General features: G+C 40.1%; 1 long non-coding RNA gene across 1 annotated transcript in view; it reads right to left on the bottom strand.

Annotated features, from left to right (window-relative positions):
* Positions 1–5,246: 5,246 nt before the first annotated feature.
* Positions 5,247–15,059, bottom strand: part of LOC114011509 (uncharacterized) — a 43,696-nt gene continuing 33,883 nt past the window's right edge. The window contains exons 3-5 of the long non-coding RNA XR_008749834.1: positions 8,854–8,968; positions 7,418–7,509; positions 5,247–7,309 (exon numbers count right to left, since the gene is read on the bottom strand). This is a non-coding gene — a long non-coding RNA (uncharacterized LOC114011509). The remainder of the gene's footprint in view (positions 7,310–7,417; positions 7,510–8,853; positions 8,969–15,059) is intronic.

Raw genomic sequence — 15,059 nt, 5'->3', positions numbered from 1 at the left:
AAGCTTACTTCTAGTGGGACTTGGGGGCCAAATCCTTCAGAGAGCTTAAAACAAAATCTTCATCTGAGTAAGCGTTTATTGCCTTTATTTTACTGAACTGAATGACCAACAAGCTTTAATGAGTCTCACAACTTAGCTTGGTCATACTGTTCATTTTCTGACAAGTTAGAGGATCACAATTTCTTTCTTCTGCAGCATAGCAGTATTTTAAGTTGAGCTAAGTGCTCATTAGGATGAGTAGATGATAACCTAGCTGCCAGCTTACATTTTCTTACCACACAAACCAACACAGTAACAACTTATCTGTTGTATTTCCTGCTAAAAGACACGGAGCTGTTTTGGAAAGAGTTAAAGTGAACCTTAAAGTTGCTGGTGCTCTTGGAAGGTGCTGATTCTGCTCTGGGCTACAACAGCTTATGAAATGAGGACTACAGAGACCAGAGCAGAAAAGAAAGGAAAAGGAGGTGATGGAGAGATGGAAGAGCTGTGAGGCAACACATTCTGTAAACTGTTTCCTTCTGCAACTTGCTGGAAGGTATAATCAGTCATCTGCTGCTCGTTTTTGTGTGTATGGTGTGTGTGTTTTTTTAACTTCCATTGCAATCCCCAAAGACTACCCTCCTGGTTTTACTTTTTTTGGTGGTGAATAGTGTATGTTTGTGTAAGGGGTGTCAGGGGACTGAAATTGTGATACCAACTAGCAATTTGGGTGTGTGGGTGAAAATTAACTGTTGTAGTTGGTTATTTTATGGGCCCAAAATATGGCTGTTAAAAACCCCAACATTCACCATATGAGCTTTCTGTATCCAGACCATAAAATGTCTGGGATACATAGACGGGATCCAAGCCGACTTCCTGCCATGAAATTGTGCTTCACTAATGATCACTCCAGCCTGTTTTCTAAACTTGGAGTCCTCTTGTTTTCCCCAGAGGATATTATATTGTTTGTCTTTGGGAAAAAGTGTTTGTGTGCTACAATTATGAAGTTTATAGAACTTAAAAATTCACCTGAAATGGGACTACTACTTTACACACAGCTCATCTGGGGTGCAAAAAGAAAAAAACCTACATTTGCAAGCTGCAAGGAAGCACAAAGGTAAGGGATCATTTCAAAAGCTAGTTGTCTATCAAAAACTATATTTAAACTCAGTGCTGGAAGTTCTTTTTATGCTGCGGTTCTCTCTCCTCCCCCCCACTGACCCCGATTCTTTTCTCAAGTGCAGCATTTCCCTAGAATTCCCAAATACTGCTTTTCTAATCACATTTTAAATAGAATATATACTATTTTTTATATTAGAACAGGTTTTGATACTGCTCTGAACTGTTCAGTCAGTGTCTGCACAGAGGCTTCTGAAACTGTATCTCCACTGTCTGATGCTGTGCAACATGAAGATCCCAGTTCAGAGCTCATGCTGTATGTAAAAAGACTTTATGGGGCGGGGCGGAAAGATTAAACTGAGATGTGATGGAAAGAATGTGCATTTACAAAGTTCACTGAGAAATGGGGTTTTATGTTTCATCTTCAGTAGTTTCTCTGAGCTGCCTTTGAAGAAGAGAGTCATTTTTAGGTGCATATGCCCGGGTGACTGGAAGGCTGATACAGATGGATTTGAAAGAGGACAGATTAGTCTCATCATCAGGGAAATACCCAGGTACCTCAAAGATGTCATTACTGGTGTTTTAGGTGCTACCCAAAAGCTAACCAATCCTTGTGATTAGTCAGAATATTTTTCTTGAAGGAGAAGAAACTATGACTTGTATTTGGACCAGCACAGGGAGGGTTTTGAGGATCAAAGCTAGGATTTTTTGATTTCTTTTGAACGGAAAGGCAGTGTGATTAGTGTCATGCACGGCTGTGATGTACTGAATATTGCAATGCAGAGCAGTAAACATGGATGACAGCAGCCACAATGCATGAACTGCAGAAAGAAAAAACTCTTCTTAAACCTGTTCACATATTTAAATGTCACTGAATTGCATTGGCTCACATGTGGGAGTGTGACTGTCAGCCTCATGCATGAGGCTCTGTAAGACAGTCATGTTTAAGATGCTTCCCAGGGCACATACACTGGAGGAGTGAAAATGTTTACTGGCAATTTATAATTCAGAAGCTGTTTAGATGGGATTTTTAATTTGGTCACTCCCTCTACTGGAGGCTCTTTGCCTAGGTCTTATTCAAATGGTGATCACGTTACCAATTATTAATCAATCCTCCTAGGGCTGTCTTTTTTTAAAAAAAATTATTTTCTTTTTAGAAGACAAAACTATATTTAATTTTTTTATTATTATTTTTAGCTTCCAGAGTGCAAGCTGTGCAGGGCTGGCAGAGCTGTACCTGCATGAAACACAGTGTAATTGCCGTGCAGCCTGTCATGACTACCACAATACATAGCCACACAGTGAGGCAGTGAAAGATGGGCCATGTGAGTTGAGAGAAGTTTGAGGGCATGCTTTCTCCACAAGAGTCTTTAAAACAGCACCTTATTTTTAGATTCCCAGTGTCTGCTTCAGAGCCATACATTGTGAGGATGATAATCCAGTTTACTAATGGGATTTTTAAAGCTAATGCCCACATCCTTTTAAGTATTGTTTCATAAGAATCTGAAAATTCAGAAAAGGGTATTGTAGGATATATCCCAACAGGTTTTAGCTTAAGGAGCAGAGGTGATGGAATCACTATGGATTTCAGTAACCTATTCAACTTTCATTGCACAAACCCAACAGATTAAGAGTATTGCCTTGAAGGCTTTATAGTATATGCGTATTTAGTGTAGATGGGTCTGTGTAAATAGTAAAAGCCTAGACAAAGGGTAAGCAAATGTAATTTTGTTGAGGAAGATTAAAAAAATGCAGCAATAACAAAAAGCTCAATGAATGGACAGGATGTATCTTGGCAAATATAATTAATTCCTAGCTTCACTAAGCATAATCTCAGTAGTAGTGTGAGACTGATGCAAGAACTTTTTCCTGCCTTAACCTGCTATCAACATGGAAAGACTAGGGTAATTCATGAAAAGTTTTGATGTAAAATTATTTATTTCCTTTAGTTCAAATCATTGTGAACAGCAAAGCTATCCAAACAAAACACAGCATTTCTTCTGTTTTGATGCATTTAAATTTTTATTTCTTTGGTGGCTCTCACTACAACGCTAACCATGCTCAGAAATTGCATGTCTCTAGCACCACAAGCTTTTCTTAGCTAAGTTTGGTTAAGCAAGGACTATGTTTAAGACAGGGGCCAGCCTCTTTAACACAGGCATGCATTCCAAAGTCTCTTGTTTTCAGGTTGCTGGTGGAAATTTTCATCTCCCCTGTCTGGGTTTTCTTCTGAGCTGCCCGTCACAGTTCTTCAAACATGGAATAGTTTCCAAGTGGCTGGTGAAAGTAAGTCTCTTTGTTTTCCCTCTCTCTCCATTTCTACTGCTGCTACACTGCCACTTACTCTTTCATCTAGTGGCTTCGTTATTTGGGAAAGGTTTTACCAAAATCCTGGGTCATCTAGTGGGGCAGCAAATTCTCAGGCTCTAACTTCTAGGAATGGGCTCCATGTGTGAAGAGAACTTCTCTTGGTGAAGACACCATGGGATCAACCACTCGGCTCAGTCTCATCATGAATTTAGCATCATTTTGGAATTCCACCTTCTTGGAGGGACTCAAGTCTTGTATTAAACCAGCTCTTTATATGCTAGGATGTTAAATTTAATGCAGGTAGTCTGAAGTTTGAAATTAGCAATAATTCAAGTGAAAAACCCAGGCCTTGTCATTCAATAACATCAGGGGTTGCTACAGAAACCTGTAATCTGTTAAGTTTATACTGTGTGTTACAGGCTTGTATCTTGCCTGGGTCAGAGGACACTGCAAATATTAGAGTTTCACAGAAGAAACAGGGGATTCTCACGTTCTTATTTAATGCAGTGTGTAACCTGGCATGGAAAATCTGGGAAGAAAAGGTAAATCTGTGCCTGTCTATGCTTCCACTACCTTCGGCTGAGAAAAGAAAATTAGAAGTATAGGACAAGCATTTCTATCAACTAAGCAAGAATGATTAGACATCTGAAGCTAAAATGCAAACTCTCAAGCCCAGCGTTGAGGTTTTCAGAACATCATTAAGAGATGGCTAGGGAAGACTGAAAATGCTGAAAAATAGGAAACATTAAGGCAGCACCACTATTTTAAATGATGTCTAGCAAAAAGGTGATGGTATTTTTAAAAGCTGTTGAAACGGTATTTTTGGTTGTAGCATCCAATAACCCAAAAGTTCTGAAACTTTCTGAGAAAAAATTGGAACCCACTTAATTCTTCTTCATAGCCGTGGGAAACCACATCCCTGGCATGCTGTCCCTTGAAGATATTTGCTCATATATAGATATGGGAGTAGGTGGCTGAAGGTGATTGAATAGCATAAGATTTTCCAATTACATCACGATTATAGCAACATCCCAGATAACTTTCTGATGAATCAGTGTGAAAAATCACAAGGTCAAGCCCAGACCTGCTGTGCAGGTGGAGCCCTGGTGTGTGCTGACATCAAGCAGAAATTTGGCTGCTTAACAGGCGGGTTTGTTGCATATTTAGTAGCTGCAAAACATACACAGGTTTTACATTATGATACTTGAAAACACCACCTGTACTACTTCATGCTGACTACCATAGCTTAAAACAAAAAACAAACATGCAAGCTTTAGAAGAACAGAAGAAAAGCCCTAAGTAAAACATGACACAAAGCATAGTAGCCATCAGACTGCCTCAAGATGATGTGCTAAGTCAGAAAGACAAATAGCAGCAGGTGATACTCTCAGGTAGCTGTCAGTTAAATTGGCTAAGGTAAGCTATAGAAGTGTTGTTTGAAGTCTCCAAATTTCTCTTGGAAGTCAGAAGTTTATTTCTCTACCAACAAGGGTATAAAATGCTGCACACTGTTTTGCTGTCTAGGTTGAAGAAAATTACCTGAGAGTACCTGGTGTGTTCAAACATAATTCTTCCTTCTTTGTCCCTGAAATCGTACTTTCTTACATATGATGCAAAGCAGCAAACCATGGGTTCTGCCATATAAACAAAACGTCAAGAGGAAAACTTTCAAGGTTCCCTCAGCTTTTATATGATCTAGGTCTACCTGTTGATAATAAAAAAAATAAATAATCAAAGTATAATGAAAACATGAAGACAACATTATTAAGACGTTTCTGCCTCCTGGTTATCTGCATCCATGCTACAGCCTCCCACTCCCCCCAAGCTCACAGCATCCAGATGAGACATGGACATAAAGCTCAGCTAACATATGAGCCAATATTGCCTATCATACACAGCCTTTCACCTTCCAAAAAGTTACAGGTTTGGGGTTTTTGTTTGCTCCTCATCCCCCTGCTCCTAAATTGTTGAGAGCTCCCAAACTGAAAAAGCACCAAAGAGGAGTTGTGAACTATCAGGCCTAAACTTGTCTAAATCCTAGTAAAATTAATTATGTAGACTTTCTTTTGTGATTCCAGTGAAATGAACTCTCTAGACTGCTGGGGATTTTTATATGTACTTCCTCAGTTATAAGAGTTTTCAGGCTCCCTCATCTGTTCCCAGCTACATCCTGTAATTTCCAGTGCTGGTTGCTGCACTAAATCTGGTCAGCACAATTTACATGTACTTATCAGTGACTCATCCACATATTTGAAGATCTTAAGAATGAATCACATCTACATGTTTGCTGAATTCCTTCTGCTGCTTGTGAAGGAAGGCTCGCACTGATGGACTGTAGAACAGAGCTCAAGACAAGAGAGACTTTGATGTTTAGGGGCTTTATGTGAGTGTGCACTCTCTGAAGAGAGGATTTACATCAGTTTATTAAATCATGCTGACTTTGTTGTCAAGCTCAGGCAGTGACACCTTAACAAAACGCATCCTTCAATTTTTCAGGCAGTAACTGAACGTGAGGTATAATTAAAATGTTTGGGTTTGAATTTGGCATTTAAAATATGTTGTTGCTGCTGTTAGAATAGCTCTGTGTCAAATTGGATCAGAGGAGGAAGTGTCACTCAGCACAACAGGCCACAGTCTGCACATATAAATTGTCTCAAATCTTCCCTTTCAAATGTCAGCTGACAAATCAAAATGAGAATAGGCTATGCAGCATAAATACCAGTTATACATTAAAGACTTAACACAGGGCTCCTGTCTACTAACGTCTGAGAGCTCCAAATGCAGAGAAACCACACAGAGTTAATGATAATTGATATCATATGGTCTTTATCAAAGCTTCTCAAGAAAAGCAGCTTAAGGGAAAATCTGTAAATGTGTGTCTTGACCACAGTCTACCAATCTTCTTCCGCATTGGAGCCTTTAACTAATTTGTTGGTTTAATTACTGAGGCACAGGAAAGTTTGCAAGAGTGATAATTGCATATTCTTTGATTGCTGATCATTACATCAAGTGATCTTTACGAATTAAAAATAAACCCTGAGTGTAATATGTGAACCTAGGAAATCAGCTTGTGCCTGAATCTGGAAGTATAAGCCTACTACTCCTGGCTGACAGCACAATGTAATAAAGCAAAGCAACAGCAAAGTTCCAAAAACCTGATAGATATTGCTGTGACAGACAGTTAACTGCAACCTACAAAAATCTGGGATTCAAAGTGGGTCAAGCAAGATCAATGAGACTGCGGGCTTTCATTTGAGGGGGGTTTAGAGCCTTGTTAGGTAACTTCTAATGTGCAACATACTTATATCTTTAATTGGAGGGGGTAGTATAGCCTACTGCACCGTTCTGAACTAGCGCCGGAGGAATTACCAGAAGGTCAAACGGAAGAGAGAGGCAGGGGGAGGAGGAAGTGGTAATTGAAGAGACAAGAGATGATTGTGAAAGTACTTGGAGGAGTCTGTGTGTCTGGCAAGATGCAACCGGACAAGCTACAAACAGGAGGCAAGGCACTTACTGCAACAACCTTTTTCCTCACTTCCCTCCCAGCCTAAAGCAATGCCATCACTAACTGTCCTCAGCAGCTGCTGAAGCAACAAAGCACAATAGTGACTAATTAACTGCAGTATCTATCCCAGTCTAATGACAGAAATATTTGCCATACATACACTCATGAAGCGATCAAGCGTATAACTACAGACACTTATGCTGAAACACCTTAGTTTTCCAGAGATTAACTGAAACGAGAAGTTGACAGCAAAAACATGTAGTCAATAGTTGAACGGCCTTCCTCCTGTTCTGACTCTGTTTACAGCAGTTCTTCTCTGTCCTTTCCACTGTTTATAAAACGCAGTGTCTTATAAACGTTTGCATCATTCGGCAGCAAAACTTGGTCAGAGCTTACCTAGGAAACAGGCCAGGCCTTCAGTCATCAGCATAGCTTTTCACACCCATTAAAAACTAAACACAGTTTGAAAGATAAATTCAGAGGAAATGTTTTAAACAAACTGACCTACTTTTTTTCTTTTTAAAGTATCCCATCATGGAGAAGGTGACAAGCAGTCCTGGATGGCACTGTGAACATAACGGAATTCAGAGTAGAGCCTGAAACACATGGGAAAGAGGGACCAGGAGTGCGTGAGTTAGGCCTTGTGTTACAGACAGGTCAAAGTGCAAAAACCTCAAAGGCTAAAAAAGTTTGTACTAGAAAACAGGGGTGAAAGAATTTGGGCAGCAACTTCACAGATGGAAGTACGTGTTTGAGGTACAGAGTGGTAAAATAGTCCAAGGGACATGAAGAGAGAAAATGGCAGCATTTACAATGCTGTAGGGTAACACAAGAAACAGCAATCGAAATAAGAGAAATCAAGAGTCTGATGATTACAATTCATCAGAGCAAAGAATAATGAAGCCAGAGTAACACAGATCAAGGAAAGGGTTTGAGTAAGGATAAGCCTCATGACTGAACACGTGACACGTGACTCAATTACATGGAGAGACAGAGTAAGTCAGGTACTGCTGGTGGCTTCTGAAGACACTTTTTATTTCAGATGCTGAATATCCAGTCTGCCTGACTGGGAACAAAACGTTTGCCTAAGAGGAAATCTGGCATGTTCTCACCCCACTTTTACAGCAACCCTTATTATACATTTCTTGGATTTCAAAGGATTCTCTTGTAGATTAAATGGACTCAATATTTTCAACAGTTCTGCTAACCATTGTTTACTAGTGTTACCTTATACCTGAAAAAAGTTCTTTATAACCCCCCAAGACATATTTTTGAATTATCACAACCTCCAGACTGTAAAGTTAAAACACTTAATCTACTCTTCAGAATTTCTCCTCAGATCTCCATGCACCACCTTGTTCTTATATATACACACACTCTCCTCTGACATGCAATAATAAATTTGAGATGCAAAAGCTGTACATAGAGAAAGAATGCAGGGTTCCTTACGTAGCACACCGAAATTTGATTTGCAACATTTAGTTATTTGAAAGTTTCAAGAAAACAGCAACAGCATGATAAGCAAAAAAGGGGGTTGTTACTTGAACTTTTATTTGATAGGTGCTTTAAGAACAATTTCAGTTTTCAAAAAGAAGATCCATTTATGATTAATATATAATCTGGTTTTAATGAGGATTTTTTGGGTGTAACATGTACCTTCAATACAGCTACACTATATAATGCACACCATTTGCCAAGAGAGACATTACAAACATAAGACATACAATCTTAAAGTGTTTCTGTAGTATTTTTAGAGTTGTATTGTAAAATGCAAAGCCACAACAGTATATCATTATAATTCAAATTTAAAGGCAAGAAAATTCAATATTAAGTAATTTCTTCTGCAACTGCTCCAAGATTGATATTCTGCTGCATAAAAGTATAGACAGTATTTCAGCTAAAGGGTTTTTAAATTATGCACCAAACCTTAAAACACTTACAGATGTACCAGCTTTTTGCTTGTGATCCATTCCACTCTGCAGCACCATCACTCACAGGCAAAAGATATTAGCAGACTAAGACCAACATTTGAGATCTTAATCAGAACTTGGAAACCTGGTTACAAAGGGAAAAGAAAGTATTTATACTGGCATTGAACAGTTCGTCTGCAGTCACCCTCTTCGTGACACTACTTATTTCATATAATTCTATCACATCCTTCTGAGTGTTTTTCTAGGCTGATGAGTCCTCCTATTTGGTCATTGCTCATACAGAAGTCACACCAGACCTCTGATTATCCCATCAGCCTCCTCTGGGCTTTTCCTTTCAGGAACTGAGGGGACCAGAATTGCATAGACTGCTCTACACTGACCTACGACAGATTCATAGTGTTACAGTCAACTCCTGACATTTTATATCCTCCTTCAACTGCTACTGCACTCAGCCAGTGCTTTCATAGCACTATTAATTTAACCGGGGTGGAAAGAATCAGCATAGAGCTGTAAGTGCACTTCCCCCACCCTCTCGCGTACCACCACTTTCGCTGCTTTGTATGTCTTCTCACATTAGTCATTTAGTCCCAATGTCTGTTTGCAGCCCATCATAGTTGGTCCTCAACCCTGTTCCTGGAAAAGCTTGGTATCATCAACAAACTTTGTCACCGTATGGTTCTCCCACTCATTTCTCTGTATGCTGAATATTGAACAAATACTTGCACAACCTGCTGATGATCTGTCTCCTTTCTGAAGGCTGGTTACATACTCCTGCTCAATTTTTCCTGTCTTTTAACTAATCACTCACCATGTTGATACTTTCCCTCTCATCCCACAGTGCTTTTAATTGCCAAACACTTTTTCAAAATTTGTATTAACTGGAAACGAGGGGACACACAGCAACGGGGTTCCCTCAAAGAACTCAAAATCTGTGAGACTTACCTTGATTTTGCCTACACACCACTGGCCCCTCTGAGATACATGATGTTTATTAAAGCATCAGGTAAGCCTGATCTAGAGCACAGTTCTTCCTTATCTACCCAGTTCTTATGCCAGGCTTCCCAGTCTGTGGTTCCCTATAGCCCTGCTTTCCCTATTCTCAAGATTAGGTGCCCTCACCTAATCCTGTCTTTGGAGCTGGTAGAAAGACAAAGCTATTTTTAAATGACAATTTTGTCAAAAAATGTAGTTCCACTTTTGAAACTCAGTGCAATAACACCAGATCAGGTGACATTTGCTGTATATACAAGAAAACTGAAATAAACTACGTTATAGTTGCTGCTGAATGGTTTGGTAGCCCCTGATATCATTCAAGGTTCCTAATACTGGAAGGGCTTCAAAATTTTGTGACCAGTTCCATTCCTCTCCTTGCACTCTGCTACCATTTGTGGGTCTCCAATAGGATGAATTCTTTTTCTTGCTGGCCCCAGGTCTTGTACAATTATAAAACTTTAAGCATTATCTTTTCCCTTTCCTTCCTTTCTGTTCAAAGGCATCATCTTTCTTCTTCCTTTATCCTGCCTCCTGTCCTCCCCACTAGCAATTTGTTAAAGATCCTGGTTAGACCTTTGTTGTTTTACTGTGGAACAGCCTATCAATACCATCTGTTGATAACAGGACACAGGGGCTGGAAGTATTTTGTTTTGGTATTTTTGATGTTCAAGTTGAGCCTCATCGGCTCCTGGCAAACAACGATCTGGATGTTGGCTTCACATCTTGTCTATACACAGCCCAGAAATCCATTGGAGGCAGACAATGTGACTGCTTCGCCCAAATCCACTCAAATCTGTTTGAGAGCAACAGGATCACAGCTGGAGGAGAGACTTCTTAGGGCCTCACAAGTTCCATACTGGGTCCAAATAACTCCTACAAATGTAATGGTGGGTAACAATCCAAGTAACATTAAGGGAGCCAAACAGTACTTACACCCAATGTAAGAACCGTCTCACGAATAGTTTATGTGCGAACTGACTTGCCCTGACTATATCTGAATGGTTAACTTTATCCAACACACTAACAAAATGATCTGAGCAGAGAGATGATAAAGTCTGCTAATGACACTCAGCAATTTAAGACAATAAGGGCTGATAAGAATTGTTAAAGGATCATATCAGACTGAAAAGCTGGGCAATAAAATATACCAATGTAAATTGATCTGATATGTAAAACAATGCATAAGGGGGGGAAAAATAATTTCTAACTGCATGCATGGAAATAGTGACAGCTGAGTCGACCATTACCAAAACTTGATGATATAGTCAGGCAGTACACAAAACCAACATCTCAACGTTCAATAGAGGTCAAAAAGTTATTCAAACATTAGGAACTATTAGAAGGAAACAGCAAATGAAGACAATCATTACACTGTCAAATCCATGGTTTACCCACAAGCTGAATGCTCTGGTCTGCTCATCTCAGAAAAGGCTATAACAGATAGTGCTGGGGGGGGGGGGTAAGTCAGAGCAGTCTTATAAAAAATACAGAATAGTTCCTGGACAAGGAACAACAGTCTAGACTGAGACTCTTCAGTTTGGAAAAGAAACTGCCAGTCATCCTGCAAGAGCCTACCAAGAGCACTGAACCTAGAGGAAGCTGCGCTTGAAACCATGCGCTAGGAAGCAAATATAGAACGCGAGTATTAATCTAACCGCAGTAAAAGACACTCCATTATACATTGGTTTAAGCCACCTAACGCTTCCACATTTGGTGGGCTTTTTTAATTCGCTGCATATTTGCTTAGCAATTTGGGTCATATTTGTTCTTTTGCAGAAACGGGAAAACCGGCTCACGATCCTCACACAAGTAGTTTCTTTCTTTTTAGCTTCTATTGTACAATGTATAAATTCTTCCCCACAGTAATTCTCCAGCAGGACACAGCCATACTTGGATGCCTTGAACTTCAGCAGAGCAAGAGGTAAGAAATGTGGAGGTAAGATGGGGACCAGCTCAAGCTCTCTTAGTACAGGTCTCTTATAGCTTGGAGAAGAAAATGCAGAGCAGAATACATTTTATAGAAGCACTCAGCTTCTCCTCGTTTCTTTGGCTTTAAATAGCTCTGCCACCTGCCTGCTCATCTAAGACAGCCCGTCTGAAGCAGCAAGATAGACCACCTCAGCCTGCTCTGCATGAATGGTCCCACTGCAGCGCTACTTCTGCCACTGAATTTCCATAGCCCATAATCTCTACTGGGGCAGACATACCTAATCATGGCCCTGATGGTTTAGGAGGCTCTACAAACTTAGCTATGAAGACAGCCCTCCACTACTCCTTTAACGCAGAGTCTGATCTCCCTGGCACTGCCAACATAGCACAGACGCTGCCTCATAAGAGGCAGAATTTGAGCAGAAGCATTTTCCATTTGTTTCAAGCTTTTTCATCAGCAGTAGGCACAGGTCTATGTTCCTCTCCAACCAAACCACTAGTTGCATGCAAAGCACACTTCTGACACTCTGCAGTGGGTGTGCATAAAGACTTTTCCCCCTCTATTACCAAAAACTTGTTTACCTCATCCTTAAACGAATTTGGTTACGTAAGCCCGTTAAGGAGGTCTGAGTCTGAGGACTTGCATGCAACGTTCTAAATGGACCTGATTTAAATTGATAATCAATGGAAGAAGTTAAATCAATCACAATATCCCTACATCTAAAATTGAACACAGACTGATAGGCTCCCTATTTCAACAAGCTTATGCCATCATGAGATGACAAACAGGGCTGTAAGAGGGTATAAAAGTAAGTAAAAAATGAAAAAAAGAATTATATGGCTTATCTTATGTACCTACTGAGGCAAAGTTGAAATGCTTTTCATGCTGTCTAGCCTGCTCTGTGGAGATTAACATCCTCATCCCTCATATAAAATACTCTCTTGATACAACATATAATGGGGTCCTAAACATACACAGAAGATCAGCTGAACATATAGTCTCCCCTGCCCTGTATTGCCGCAGATTAAGAAACAGCCTAGAATTCTGATGACCTACTACCATAATCAAAGAGCAAACATTTTCCCCAACATCTCCCACTGTTTTCTGCAAGTGACATGTGCCCTCTATCACAGACAGGATAAATTCAGTGGGCTGGATGCCAAGCACATGCAGCAAGATAAAGAATTAGCTCAGGCATAGCCAGCACTTGAACCTCCAAAGGTGTTTAAACTGAGACAGTATGTAGCAGGAGTCAGGTTTTATTTATCTTATTTATCTCTAGCATTTTAAAAAAAACAAACAGCACCCAACCAAACCAAACCCCACAGCAAATACATGCCTGTTTGATTTTTATCTTGCTGCCCCTCGCAAAACTGCCATAAAAATTCAGCCTTCCCCCCACCAAGCCATTTTATATCAAACCAAATACACTATAAATGAACTCCTGCTTCCTGTTTGCACCCAAATGCTGATATGACATTGCTTCTGGAAACAAACAGTCCCATCCGTCTTTTATATTAAATTGATTAATTGTTTTTCCATTTGTACTCTTTGTGATGTTCCTCCAAACACTCTGCAAATTATCTAGCCCTTAGAAAGCCAGAAGTTGTTTGGCTCCCCCCACCCCCCTTCCCGCCTTTAAACTTGAATGTAGCTTGAGAGACTTAAGATCTAACATTAGTTTTAACTGCTTCACTGTAGACCTGCTGGCACCATTGACAAAAAGGGAGGGCTCCGAGACATGCCGCGAAGATGCGCTCATTTCAGTGGCCAACAAAGAGCCAAAGGCAACCCCTATTATTAGTGCTAGTGAGACTAGATTTACCGTATTATTAATCATTAAAGTCTGACTAAAAATTCAGACTGGCTTGTACTTACTCCATGGGTCAGGGAGCTTTACCAGAGCTCATTAACTGTGCTGGGCTACTCATTTACTCTTTCTGCCACAACCGTTTTCCTAATGCATGAGGGGGAAAATGAAATACAGGTGATTTTTCTGTTTGAGGGGTGTCTGCTGCTTGATCTTAACAAATAGAAGCAGCAGGAGTATTTTGCTTGTCAAGAGGACAGTAATTCTTCAAATCCCTCTAAAGAGATAATGAGTGGCAGCATAATGCTTTTGATCTGTCATAATTATAAAATAAAAGAGAACGGATGCAAAGCTCGTGTGCCATGGGAAGGTCACCCACTTTTAAACATCTAGGATTCCCTCTGTGTCTAATCCCAGCATGTCCCAAATGCGGCCTATTTTTAGGCACAATAGTGGGTCCGTTATATATCCTGTCCCTATAAAATGAGTGCCTTACTGGTGATTCTCCTGTAGGGCAGCTAATAAGTAGGGAGGAAAATGATGTCTCTGTACTTTTGACTTGCATGCTATGGCAAGGAAGGACAGCAGGAACGTCTCCGCTGTGGCGTCAAACAGTCCCCCTGCAGCATACATGCAATTTAAATTATTACAAGGCAATGTTACAAGTATGAACCCTGGCACAAAATAAAGTAATTACATTTAATTAGGCAGCCAAAAAAAGTGATGGCCTGAGACTCACTGCCTTAGATGTAGCCTTTTGTTGACTTAACACAGGACAGGTAATGAATGAAACTTCAAAGTGTAAGCAACTAAATTGCTACTTAATTAGTGGAGCCCTAGTCAAAAACATAGCAAAACAAAACAAAAAAACCCAAAAAACCCAAACCCTCAATTTTCTTGTGTCAAAGGAATTCAGACAAAGAACCCACATCTCAGAGAGGCCCTGAAATCAAGGATTATTCTATTAAGTACATGTTTGTGTTCAAAAGTGAATTTCTGTATTTGTTAATGTAGAGCTCCCAAGAGGTGCTAGATTGGAAATCCTGGAACCTGACTTTGCCCAAAAGGGAACTTGGTGCAAACAAGTTACAAGCTCACAAATCCCACTTGCCTGCTAAGCATCAGGTACAGATATTTAATCCTTTTAGTACTCTGATCTGCTGGTACACCCATACCAAGCAACCTACCACAGTGAGACAGCTTTCAGAACTCAGAAATGATGTAAGACACAGAAAAAAGAAAGTAGGTATCATAACACTAGATTTTTTACAACCCTTCTCAGTTTTGCTGTTTCATATCCAGGATTGCACAGTCTGCCAGAGCCCTCTCTGGAAGCCCCTTACGCTTCCATAAGCATTCTGCTGCTTTATCATACAATTAAAAGTGAAAAACAAAAGTGGGTCTGAATAGCATAATGAGTTACGCTGGCCTGTGATCTCTGGGCCAGCATTTTATTCTATCAGAGATGAAAACAAGCTGTTT

Source organism: Falco peregrinus, chromosome 1, assembly GCF_023634155.1.
Source record: "Falco peregrinus isolate bFalPer1 chromosome 1, bFalPer1.pri, whole genome shotgun sequence".
Classification (NCBI taxonomy): domain Eukaryota; kingdom Metazoa; phylum Chordata; class Aves; order Falconiformes; family Falconidae; genus Falco; species Falco peregrinus.
This window is presented reverse-complemented; position numbering and strand designations above follow the sequence as displayed.